We start from the raw sequence: 11,808 nt of genomic DNA, 5'->3' as shown, positions 1-11,808 counted from the left end.
GCTGCAGAGATAGTGCAATGTGTAAGGTCTTGCCTCGCACGCAGCCAGCCCTGCTTCCATCCCCAGCACCACATAAGGTCCCCTGAGTGCCACCAGAAATGATCCCTAAGTACAGAATCAGGAGTGAGCCCTGAATACCACCACCACCACCACCATCCCAAAAAAAGAAATAATAACACCCAGGAAATATTTTTTAAGTGAGTATACTGTTTATGTTTTAACAGAGGAAGTATTTGAATGCATAATGCAAGCACATCAAAATTCAGTGGAAGAGCAGGCTATTAAAAAGACATTAAACTAAAGCTTGAGCTTTAAAATGGAAAGTTTCAGATAAACTGCAGCCCAAGCACAACAGAAGAAAAGAAGGACAAGATGAAAATAGTTAAAGAACTCAACAGATTTCAACACAGAAGTAAAGAGAAAAAATATAAAGGCGAAATAAAAAGCTGGAAATTTCCAACTTATTTGTGCAAAGATTGAGAGAATGGGATAGAAGCACCATTGGATGCAAATAATTGGTAGAGAATTTTCCAGAATAAGAATGCCCACCGGACGTTCTCTGATGGCTCTACTTTTCTCTAGTGGCCCAGGTCACTTTACTGACTGCTTTTTCACATCATAGACATCTGTCCCAGAGTTGCTTTCATACAGATTCTCTGCTTTAAGTTCTGTGGGTTTTTTTTCTTTTCTTTTTTTTCTTTTTTTCTTTTTTTTTTTTTTTGCTTTTTTTGGGTCACACCTGGCGATGCACAGGGGTTACTCCTGGCTCTGCACTCAGGAATTACCCCTGGCCATGCTCAGGGGACCATATGGGATGCTGGGATTTGAACCCGGGTCGGCCACATGCAAGGCAAATGCCCTACCCGCTGTGCTATCTCTCCAGCCCCTCTGTGTTTTTTTCTAACGCAAGTGAGAGACCAGGTCCAAAAGAATATCATGGGGTTTTATTCTCCACGACTCTTTCCCCAGCAGTTTGTGTCTCCCAGCCAACATTGGTTTGCTTTTTTGCCTTGGGTGTCTACAGCTTATTCTTCTCTAATAACTGACTTGCTTGTGAGAGATGCAGCAGCATACGGCAAAGGCCAGAGCACCTAGAACACAGAACTTGAACCATGGCAGTCTGCCCAGGAAGCCCAACAACTCCTGTAGCAGTCAACCTCAGAGGGACGGGACTTGATTCACAAACGAACAGCATTGCTAAATGTTTTCATTTGTTTTTTGTTTTTGCTTTTGTTACAGGCCATCCTTGGCCGTGCTTGGAGGTCACGCGCTGTGATTCTTGAGAAATCTTGTGGGCTTCTGGATAAATGTGGGGTTCCCACATGTAAAGTATGTGTTCCAGCCCTCAGGACCACCTTTCTATTTCCCTACTTTTAATCTCTACTTCCAACTAATTGGAGAATGTAACTCTGCGTCCCTACACTATGCACTCCTACCTATGCACCCCTGCATTATGTGCTTCTAACCTATGTGCCCTTACCCTATTCACCTCTACATGGTACTCTCTACACCCTCTATTCACCCCTGTTCTATACACCCCTGCCCTATGTACCCCTACTGTACGCACCCCTAGCCTATGTGCCCCCACACTATTCACCCCTATGCTGTACACCTCTACTATCATACCCCTACCCTATGCACCATAATCTATGCACCCCAGTCTATGAACCCCTACCCTATGCATGGATGCCCACTTTTAATTGACTCACCTTTAACTTCCCTTGCCCACGGCCTCCATTAGGGCTGGCTGGCCCCTCCCCTGCCTGTTACAGAGCCTTCCCATCCCCCTGCCTTACTGTGGGCCTCAGTAATGGCAGCTGGCCCCTTGCTCTAGCATGGAACAGATGAAATCTTGATTAGACCCCATGTTCTTTCCATTGTGTTTGTTCTTTCACACTCTGAGTAGATAAATATGGTTTGTTGGTCCTGTACCTTATTTCCAGTCCTGGGACCACTAGAGAGACAGTATGTACTCACCTTGCATGTGACCTACTCAGGTACCACATATGGTTCCCCTAACTTGGCTGGAAGTGACTCCTGAGCACAGAGCCACAAGTAAGTCCTGAGAACACCGGGTGTGCGCTGTCCTCCCAAAGAATCAATAGTCAGTAGAAAGCCACTGTAGGATGAAAGTCATCATCTTAATGGCGATGTGACTATAAACTAATCATCATCATCATCCCATTGATTGTTGAATTTCTCGAGCAGTTTCAGTAATGTCTCCATTCGTCCTGAGATTTTAGAAGCCTCTCTTTACTCGTCCTTCCCAACATTGCCGCACTGGAGGCTCTTTCAGGGTCAGGGGAATGAGACCCAGCATTGTTACTGGTTTGGGCATATGAATATACCATGGGGAGTTTGCCAGGCTCTCCCATGTGGGCAGGAAACTCTCCGTAGCATGCCAGGTTCTCCCAGAGGGAGAAGTAGGCTATGAGATGTCTTCCAGGAGTTTGGTTTTAAGTCTCTGGATGTTGGCCATTGGTGGGATTACGTGGCACCGGGGGCAGTCCCCAGATGTGACCACCTAGCTACTGGAAAATGGGAAATCTGGACGGAAGAGGCCCAGTCCCGATCTGAGCAGGCTTGAGGTCTCAGCCCCGGGTCCCACACACCTGGGTTCCTCTGCCGGTACCTTCATGCACGAGGCTCGTCCAAACGTGTGGAGAGGGGCCTTGAGCATGGCTGCGGCTAGGCTCCGTAGGTCTTCAGCCTCAGGAACTCTGCTCGAGGTGGGGAGGGAAGTTGGAGCCCACCCACTCCGAGGGGCCCCGGGGAAGACAGCCAGGCGCATGGGCAAGAGACTCTCTTAAACTAATAAAAAGGGATTTTTCACCCAGGCTTTTTGTGAATTCAGAAAGTGTGGGTGCTCGGATGCATGCGTTCAGTGGCTGTGAGCCGCACCCCGGCTGGTGGATGGTGATGGGCAAATGAAGGAGGAAGTGGGGCCAGGCTGGCTGGTGATCAGTCGCCTTTTATTCCAGTCTCCGTCCTGCCCTTTATTCCATTCCCCCCGCGCACCTATTCTAGTCGTACTCTGTCCCCCGTTCCAGTCTCCCACAGCCCCTCACTCCATCTCCCAGTGCCCAGTCTCACTGCCTTCGTCATGGACACAATCCCAGGAGCTCAGGGTCGCAATACACATAGGTGTGGTAGCACAATCAGCACATGTAAAGCCCTTCCCTCAGGGGAAGCTTCCTCTAGGACAAAATCTCACCCTGCTATGGGGTCTGTCCAAGAGCAGAATTCCATCTAAGGTGTATTACTTGCCCCTTTCCTTAGTCCAGATCCATTTAAACAGTCATCTTGAATTTACTTACTAATAATAGTTCTAGGGAGCTGTAGTGATAGCACAGCGGGGAGGGCGTTTGCCTTGCATACGGCCGACCCGGGTTTGAATCCCAGCATCCCATATGGTCCCCTGAGCACCACCAGGGGTGATTCCTGAGTGCATGAGCCAGGAGTGACCCCTGTGCATCGCCGGGTGTGATCCAAAAAGCAAAATAATAATAATAATAATAGTTCTAGTCATTTTGTTGGGCACAGTAAGAGATATGTTAAGATTAAAGGGTGGCTCTCCTGGAGGCATCTGGCTATATATCCCAGACTACAGTCCTCTGGCCAGATTAGTTAAGCCAACAGGATCCTTGTCCAATTACTTCTTTGGGGATCATGACACGGTTTGTCCATAACCGTGCTCTCAACACTATAAGGTTTAAGCACTTAGCCTGTCCTAGCTTGCCCTGGGTCCATCCAAGTCCCTCACCAAGACTCTCTCTGGGGGCTGTTAGGAACTAAGGGCAACTGAGGCTTAAGTCGAGTAAATATGACAGATGCCCAGGAGTAAATATTATTCAGAGTTGATCAATTAACTGTCTTCCTGTGTCTATACAAAAAGGACATTGCTCTAAAGTAAACTATGCGAAGGACATAAAGAAAATAAAGCAATATTTCACTTGTATATACAAAATCCAGGCCCTTAAACGAATCTGACTTTACAAGTCAAAGGGTCTGATTTGAGGACATAAGTGATTAACAGAGAGGGGAAGCAGAGCACAAAGGAGAAGTTAAAGATAAACACAGAGGAATGGGAGTGCCTTGGGACCACTGTGATGGGCATTACTCAATAAATCTAAGGCGGAGGAGAAAGGACAAACCAATGTTTCCCAACAGCTTCTTATGAATCATTCTCCTTATTTGATACTCAATTTAGCATGTCTTCATGTTAGAAGTTAAAAGTGAAAATGCCAAGCCTTCATAAATGAATGTTCTGTATTCTGGAACATTAAGGAGATCCATCCAAAATCACAGCATCTTTCTTGTTTTGTTTTATTTGTTTATATATTTTCCTTTTATTTTTAATTGAATCTCAGTGAGATACACAGTTACTAAGTTGTTCATTATTGGGTTTCAGTCATACAGTGTTCCAACACCCATCCCTTCACCAATGTACATTTCCCACCACCAGTGTTCCCAGTTTCCCTCCTTTCCCCCCCATGCCCACTTCTCTCTCTCTCTTCCTCTCTCTCTCTCTTTCCCCCTCTCTCTCATTCTATGTCTGTTCTATGTCTGTCCCTCTCCTTCTGACTCATTTCACTCAGCATGATATTCTCCATGTCCATCCACTTATATGCAAATTTCATGACTTTATCTTTCCTAATAGCTGCATAGTATTTCCCCAAAAGGCTGGACAAGTAGCATTCCCACCAGCAATGAAGAGACCCTTTCTCCCATCCACGCCAGAACTGATTGTTCTCTTTCTTTTGAATGTGTGCCAGTCTCTGTGGGGTGAGATGATATTCTCGTTGTTGTTTTGACTGGCATCTCCCTAATGATTAGTGATGTAAAGCATTTTTTATGTGCCTTTTTGGCCATTTGAAATTATTCTTGGAGGAAGTTTCTGTTCCTTTCTACTCCCATTTTTTGATGTGGTTGTGGCATTGCCACTGTCCTGCAGTAACCAGGGGTCCCCTGGTGCATTTGGGGCTGATGACCATCCTCTTGGCCTATGAACAAAGGAACAAGGGCCACAGACTAGTAACTAGTGGTTGGTATCAGTGATAATTCATTCAAATATCTAAGCATTATTATATAAAAATTGTAAAAGGTGGGGGGGCAGCAATTACACGTAGTTGTGGTTGAACATTAACATAAACAATGAACAGATGTAAAGCCCTTCCTTCAGGGGAAGTTGTCCTAGGAGACCCACCCAAGTACAGAATAAATCTCCTTTAGGGGCTCCCACACTCTAGTTTCCTACTTGAAGATTTGTCCAAGGGCAGAATTCCATCGAAGGGCATATTGATATCTCTTTTCCTTTGCTGGTAATCCACTTAAACAATCATAATAAATTTACTTCTTAATAACATTTCTAGTCATTTTGTATGAACACAGTGAAAGATAGCTTAAGCTTAAAGTATGGCTCTCCCTGGGGACATCTCGCTATATATCCCAGACTACCACCCTCAGGCCAGGTTAATTTTTCCTAACCCCAACAGGTCCTTATTCAGTTACCTCTTTTTAGGTCATGACAGGGTTTGTTCCATGACTTATGGCATGTAGGCTGTTCCTTCTCAAGGCCAGGGTAGCTTACGGCTCGCCCCGGGTCCACCCAAGTCCCTCAGCAGGACTTTTTGGGAATTAGAAACTAAGATCAACATAAAGGCAACTGAGGCTTACGTTAAGTAAATATGACGAATGCCCAGGAATAAATATTATTTGGAATCAATCAACTCCCATGTTACAAAAGGACAGTATTTACTGTCTTCCTGTGTCTATACAGAAGGGACATTGCTCTAAAACTATGCAAAGGACATAAGGGAAATAAGAAAATTAGTATTTCCAGAGTTACGTAGCACAAAACCCATAGCCATCAGAAGGTTTGACTTTTACAAATTACATGTCTGATTTGGAGATATTTGTGACTAAATGATAGAGGAAGAAGAGCACAGAGGAGAGATTAGAGATAAACACAGAGGGTTGGGAGTGCCTGATGGAATTGGGCGTGCCTCGGGAGCACTGTGGTGGGTGTAATTCAATTAACATTAGCTCCCTGCTGGAAGAGAAAGGATGTTAAACCTAAAAATGCTTGGGACTATAATCCACCAAGGTTGGGTGTCTTTCATTTTTGTAAAGTTCTACCGGTGTCGTGGCATCTTTTATTCTGTGCTACTATTCTCTGCGGGGCAGGACAGGGCTGCAGTCTCCTGGTGGTGTTCAGGAGAGCTCTCAGCCTGGGCAGTTCTGAGGCAGCCGGTCGGTGGTTTGGTGCCCAGGGCTCTGAGGCACTTAAACAGATTGTTTTGACCTCAGGCCAAGGCCTTTGCTTTGCTGTGAATTAGAAGGTCTGTTTTGAACACCTGTTTGTTTGTCCCTGAATCAGTTTGGGATTAATTGGTGTTAGCATGCCCTCTGTCCCTGGCACACGCTCAGCCCTGCGGAAACCCCGCCCGGTAGCCGCTGAGAGGATTAGTCTGCTCCCGGCACCCTGGAAATGATCACTCGGTCCAGGAGGAAATTGATCATTAATCCAAATTTAAACAAACAACAACAAAACCCCCGTGAGGATTATGGTAGCGAGCGCCATCCAGTCCCTGTCTGTTCGTGCTTCATGGCGTCCACAGGACGCGAGGCCCCACTGGACTCCCTCTCTCTGAGGAAAGCTGGCCCAGATTGGCTGGCTCCTGGGTTCTGAGAAGTTACATGTGTGCGGCACTTCTCAAGGCATTTGGAAATGAATATGGTGTTTCCTTTGTGAGCACTGTGCCTGGAGCTGCAGCGTCTGAGTGCTCCAGAGTCTGCAGCCGTGTCTGGGCACTTGCCTGCCAGCCTCCACCTCGCCCGCTTCCTGCCCCTGTTTGCTAGGCCTCAAACCCCACCTGCAGGGACAGCCTTGTACAGGAAAGGAGATTAGGGAGCCTGCAAGCTTCCCCAAGTTCCTCGGCACACACTGCCACGGCTGCGGGGATGCTGCGGCCCCCGTCAGCCAGGAGGCTCGTGAACAAGATGCAGGGACCAGTCAGAGCTGCCGGCCTGGGTGCAGAGATCAGCGGACAGAGGAGGCAACTCAGGCCCACAGGCACCTGCAAAGCATGCACAGTACCCCGAGTCTGAACCCAGACACTGTCTCACGTGCTACCACCAGGTATGGACATCCCCAGAATGGAAATGTCCAGTTCAGCTGGCTGACTGTCACCAGAAGTGGCCCCGAGCCTTTTGAGCACTGCTTGGGAGCCCTCAAAAAAAAAAAGAAAGAAACCACCTCACCTGAGCCCAGGCCCAGTCCTGTTACTCTCCCAGCTCTGCCATCTACCATGGAGCCGTCCTGCGAGGAGCAGGGCCAGACCCTCCTCTCCTCTGCCTGCTTCTGCCTGTCTCCCTCCAAGCCTCTGGTGCTTGGCTCGTCCCGGGGCCAGATCGACACTTCTAAGCGCCTGGATGTGCTGAGTTCACACTGCAGGGCCCAGGGGACACGTGGAGACCGTGTTTACCTCCACGACCAGGAACTTGATAAAGGATTGAGAAACCCTCAGATTTGGGACTGGGTCACCGTCTGCTCACCTCCTGACTATGGCAGCACCCCGTGAAATGGGGCACCAGCCACCCCGCCTTGTGACTAGATGCTGGAGTGAGCACTGCGCAGAGAGGCTCCCCCCCCCATGGGCTCGGCCCTGCCTGGATGGCGTTGCCCCGGGCCTGTGCAGCCAGCCAGGACAAAGTTGAGGGTCAGTCTCCCAGTGGCCTTGGCTGGGGCAGCCATGGTTAGATAACGGGGCAACCCCACAGCTGTAAGTGAGCCGAGGCTCTGCGGGCCCTTATCGGATCAGTTTCCTTGGGTTTCGACACCCTTTGTCCTGGGCCTCCCACCTGCTGTCCTCCCGCTCACGGTTGTTCTTGAAACGAACCTTACTCAGGAATCAGAGCCAAGATTTGGGGGGTGCACAAGTGTCCTCTCTTGGGGACAGACAGGACACCGGGCTGGGAGAGCTCTGCAAGGGACTCATTTGGGGGCCACTTTCTAACCTCCTTCACCTGTGCCCCAGAACCACAGACCTCACCCCCACCTGTGACCTTCCTCCACTGGCTCCCCAACAAATCCCCCAACCTGCTCCACCCTCAGTCTGCAAAGTGAAGGTGTTTACCCGCAAGCCCCAGGAAACTTCTAGGGAGGGGGGGGGCTCCAGGGTACATCCAGCCAGGCGCTCCCCCACCTACCACCGGACCCCCTCTCCCATCCTCCTGCCTCCACTCTCAGTCTTCAGCAAAAAACAGGCAGTGCCTCAGTCTCCCTTGGTGTCCCCCAGCCTCCACCTGTAGAGAACACAGCCCCATCCGGGAGTTCTGGGGGAAGGACCCGGCTCATCTTTGGCATGAGACATGGACAGAACTGAGGCTGTGAAACATGAAGCCTCGATCAATAAGAACCGAGGACGGAAATGCTGGCAGCCTCCAGGGCTGGGTACTTGTTGAGGGCTGGACGAGCCAGAGGCAGGTCCCTGACGATTATTCTGCTGGGGCCCAGGGGGTAATGCCCACGGGCTCTGGCATGTCTGCTCAGAGGACTGTCCGTGCTTTTCAACAGCTGGTCCCAATCAGTGCTGGTCACAGAGGTCAGAAGTTAGCAGTCCCGGGACCTGTGGACTGCTCGTACAAACACGGTGTCACCAGAGAACCCTTTGTAGCCACAGAGAAAAAGAGAACAGCACAGTTCCTGGCAACACAGATGCAACCGGAGGTCAATTTGCTGAGCGAAATAACGCATTGGTCATCATGTCACTGTCACTGTCATCCCATTGTTCATCGATTTGCTCAAGCGGGCACCCGTAACGTCTCCATTGTGAGACTCGTTGTTACTGTTTTTGGCATATTGAATATGGCACGGGGAGCTTGCCAGGCTCAGTCCCCTAATACATAAATAAAAATAATAGTGCTTGGTCATCATACTGAGTGAAATAACACATTGGTCATCACGCTGAACAAAAGAAGTCAGTGGCAGGACAGCTCCAGCATGATCTCGCTCTTGTGCTGTCTAGATAAACAAATCCAGCGTGCATGCAATGTGGATCAATAAATCTCATACAGGACTACAGACCTGAGAGTGCCAGGGTTTTATTATAGAGGGGGCGCAGGGGGACAATATGTTGACAAGAAGTGACAGGGGAGCCCATGGGCAGTGCTAAGGGAGGTGACAGTGAGCTCCAAATGGGTTTGGTACTCACCGTCAGTCAACAAAGAAGTGGGGGAGCGAGGTTGGGCCAGAGGTGACAGAGGGACATGGTGACACTCATGGCAGGTGGGGTAGGAAGGCTGTACATGAGCTCTATAAACTTGAACACTATTGTAACCCTATTACCTAAACGACAACATAGAAAGGTTCAAAGATATCTCATGGAATTTCCATTTTTTTAAAGTTATTTCAAGAAACTGATCATTTGGATCTAATGATAGTTTCAGCCACAAAACTAAAAAGTGAATCAAGGGGCTGGAGCGATAGCACAGCGGGTAGGGCATTTGCCTTGCAAGCAGCGGACCGGGATTCGATTCCCAGAATCCCATATGGTCCCCTGAGCACTGCCAGGAGTAATTCCTGAGTGCAGAGCCAGGAGTAATCCCTGTGCATCGCCAGGTGTGACCCAAAAAGCAGGAAAAAAAAAAGTAAATCTAATGCCCGAGGAATCACTGGATGTTGAACATTAACCCTAAGTGTTTCACTTCACTGATTTTTCACAATTTCACTGCTGAGTGAATTTCCCCTTTTCTTCCCCCCAGAGAAGCTTACAGTGCTCTTACAAGCACCCCTAATCCCCTGAGTTTATCTTTAACCTTTTTTTATGTGTGTCTTACAATTCCCCAAGTCAGGCTTGTTACTTATGTGACTCTGGACTTTGTATTTGAGGTGAATTACTTGCTTTTTCTATTTTCCCTGTAGCTTTTTCTATTTTACTATAAAGCACTGTTCTTTGCTTAAACCCAGAAAGAACATTAATGCTATGCTCCTAATACGTGGGAGTCTATTGACGCAAATATATCTACTCCTGGGCATCTGTCATAATTACTTGACTCAAGACTTTGGTTGCCACAATTCCTAACACCTCAAAATGGGGGTTTCACTGTGGCACCTGGATAAACCCAGGGTGAGCGGAAAAGCTACTCCAGCATCAAAATCTAGAAAGCATAAAAGCACGGTCTTGATGCGAGCTGCTATGATTTAAGAGACAGGACCCCCCTGGGGAAAGAAGAGCTAAACTGGCGGCCTGAGGAGCTAGTCTGGGATTCACGGTAGAAGCCCTGCAGCCTTCTCCTCAGGCCCAGAGAACTGAGTTTTGAAATCTCTATCTCTTAACTGTGTTTATGCAAATAACTTCAATTATTAATAAGAAGTAAACTTAATTAATATTTACTAGTAACTAGGGAAAGAGAAAAGCAATATAATGCTTATTGCCCCTGGGAGAATCTCTCATAGTGCCCAGGAGACAGAGTGTCTCCTTGAGTTAATCCCCGCAGGGGAATTGTCTCTGTTGAAACACTTCAGCTCCGTAAATGATCAATCACACCTCCATGCAGTCCTACACCTTGAAGCCCCTCAGAGGTGCTGAAAGTGTGCTAGCAGCTCTGCACTGAATGGGCCGTTTTGATCATCAGTCTGTGGTTCCCCGTCTCTTTGTTCCTTGGCTGGGGAGGTCAGGGAGATGGCTCTTAGTCACCACACACACACACACACACACACACACACACACACACCTGGACTCACAACTGGGCAGGGAGGGAGAACAGGGCACCCGCTGGCTGCTTCCCCAGCTGAGTGGGTAATGGGAGGCGGAAGATTCTGGAAGGGAGCCGCCTCCAGTCTGGGGCCCGCCCCCACATGCACCCCCAGCGGCCTCTTGCCGCTCTTCAAACCCCCCAGGAGCTGTGTGGCTGACGCAGGCAGGACTGGAGTGTTCTCTCAGTGGCAAGAAGGAGGGAGAAAAGGAAACGCAGACGGTGCTTTTCACATTTAATTAAAATGTGTCTCTGGGCCCAGAGAGGTAGTACAGTGGGTAGGGCAAGTTCAACCCTCGGCACCCCATACACAGCCCCTGGGGCACTGCCAGGAGTGATCCCTGAGTGCAGAGCCAGGACTAAGCCCTGAGCACCACAGGGTGTGGGAGAAAGGGTCCCCACACACTCTTAGCAAAGAGCTGGAGCAGCTACCCAGATGGAAACCTCAAGGCCCCAGGGAACCTTCCTGCCCCTCCTGGAGGCTTCTGAGAGGAGCCCCAGCCATCTGGGGTCTGGCGTTCACTGTGGCCTGACCTTGAACTCGGATGATCAGAAATCCCACCCAGTTCTCTAGTGTTTGTGTTTTCCTGTTGAAAGGCCCGTGAGTGCAGGAGCACGGGTGCACATGGGGGGAATAACTGCCACGGCCCAGGAGACACCCCCAAACTCTGGGTCTGTTGCCCTGCCCCCACTGCTCAGCTGATGGCCCAGGGGCCAGCCATGATGAGGCCCCCCCCCACAGGGGCAGCCCCCCACTGGCCGCGGGGCAGCAGAGCTGGTGGGGTCGGTCCCCACGGCACTACGGGCAGCTGCAGAGGGAGGAGGCATCTCTGCCTTCCCATCCACACGCAACTGGCCACTGGCTCTTGGAGAGAGAAGAGGAAAGAAAGAAAGTTTATTTTCCATCCTGCAGATCCGTCCACAGGGGACGGAAGGGTCCTGGGGCTCGTCAGGGGGAACGCTGCCCGCTCCCCTCACATCTGCCTGCCCTCTGACCACACTCAGAAGCTTCTAGAACAAAAAGCCAACAGCATGACACGCTCTGGCTGT

Source organism: Sorex araneus, chromosome 4 (genome assembly GCF_027595985.1).
Source record: "Sorex araneus isolate mSorAra2 chromosome 4, mSorAra2.pri, whole genome shotgun sequence".
In the NCBI taxonomy this organism is placed as follows: domain Eukaryota; kingdom Metazoa; phylum Chordata; class Mammalia; order Eulipotyphla; family Soricidae; genus Sorex; species Sorex araneus.
Note: the sequence above shows the minus strand (reverse complement) of the source record.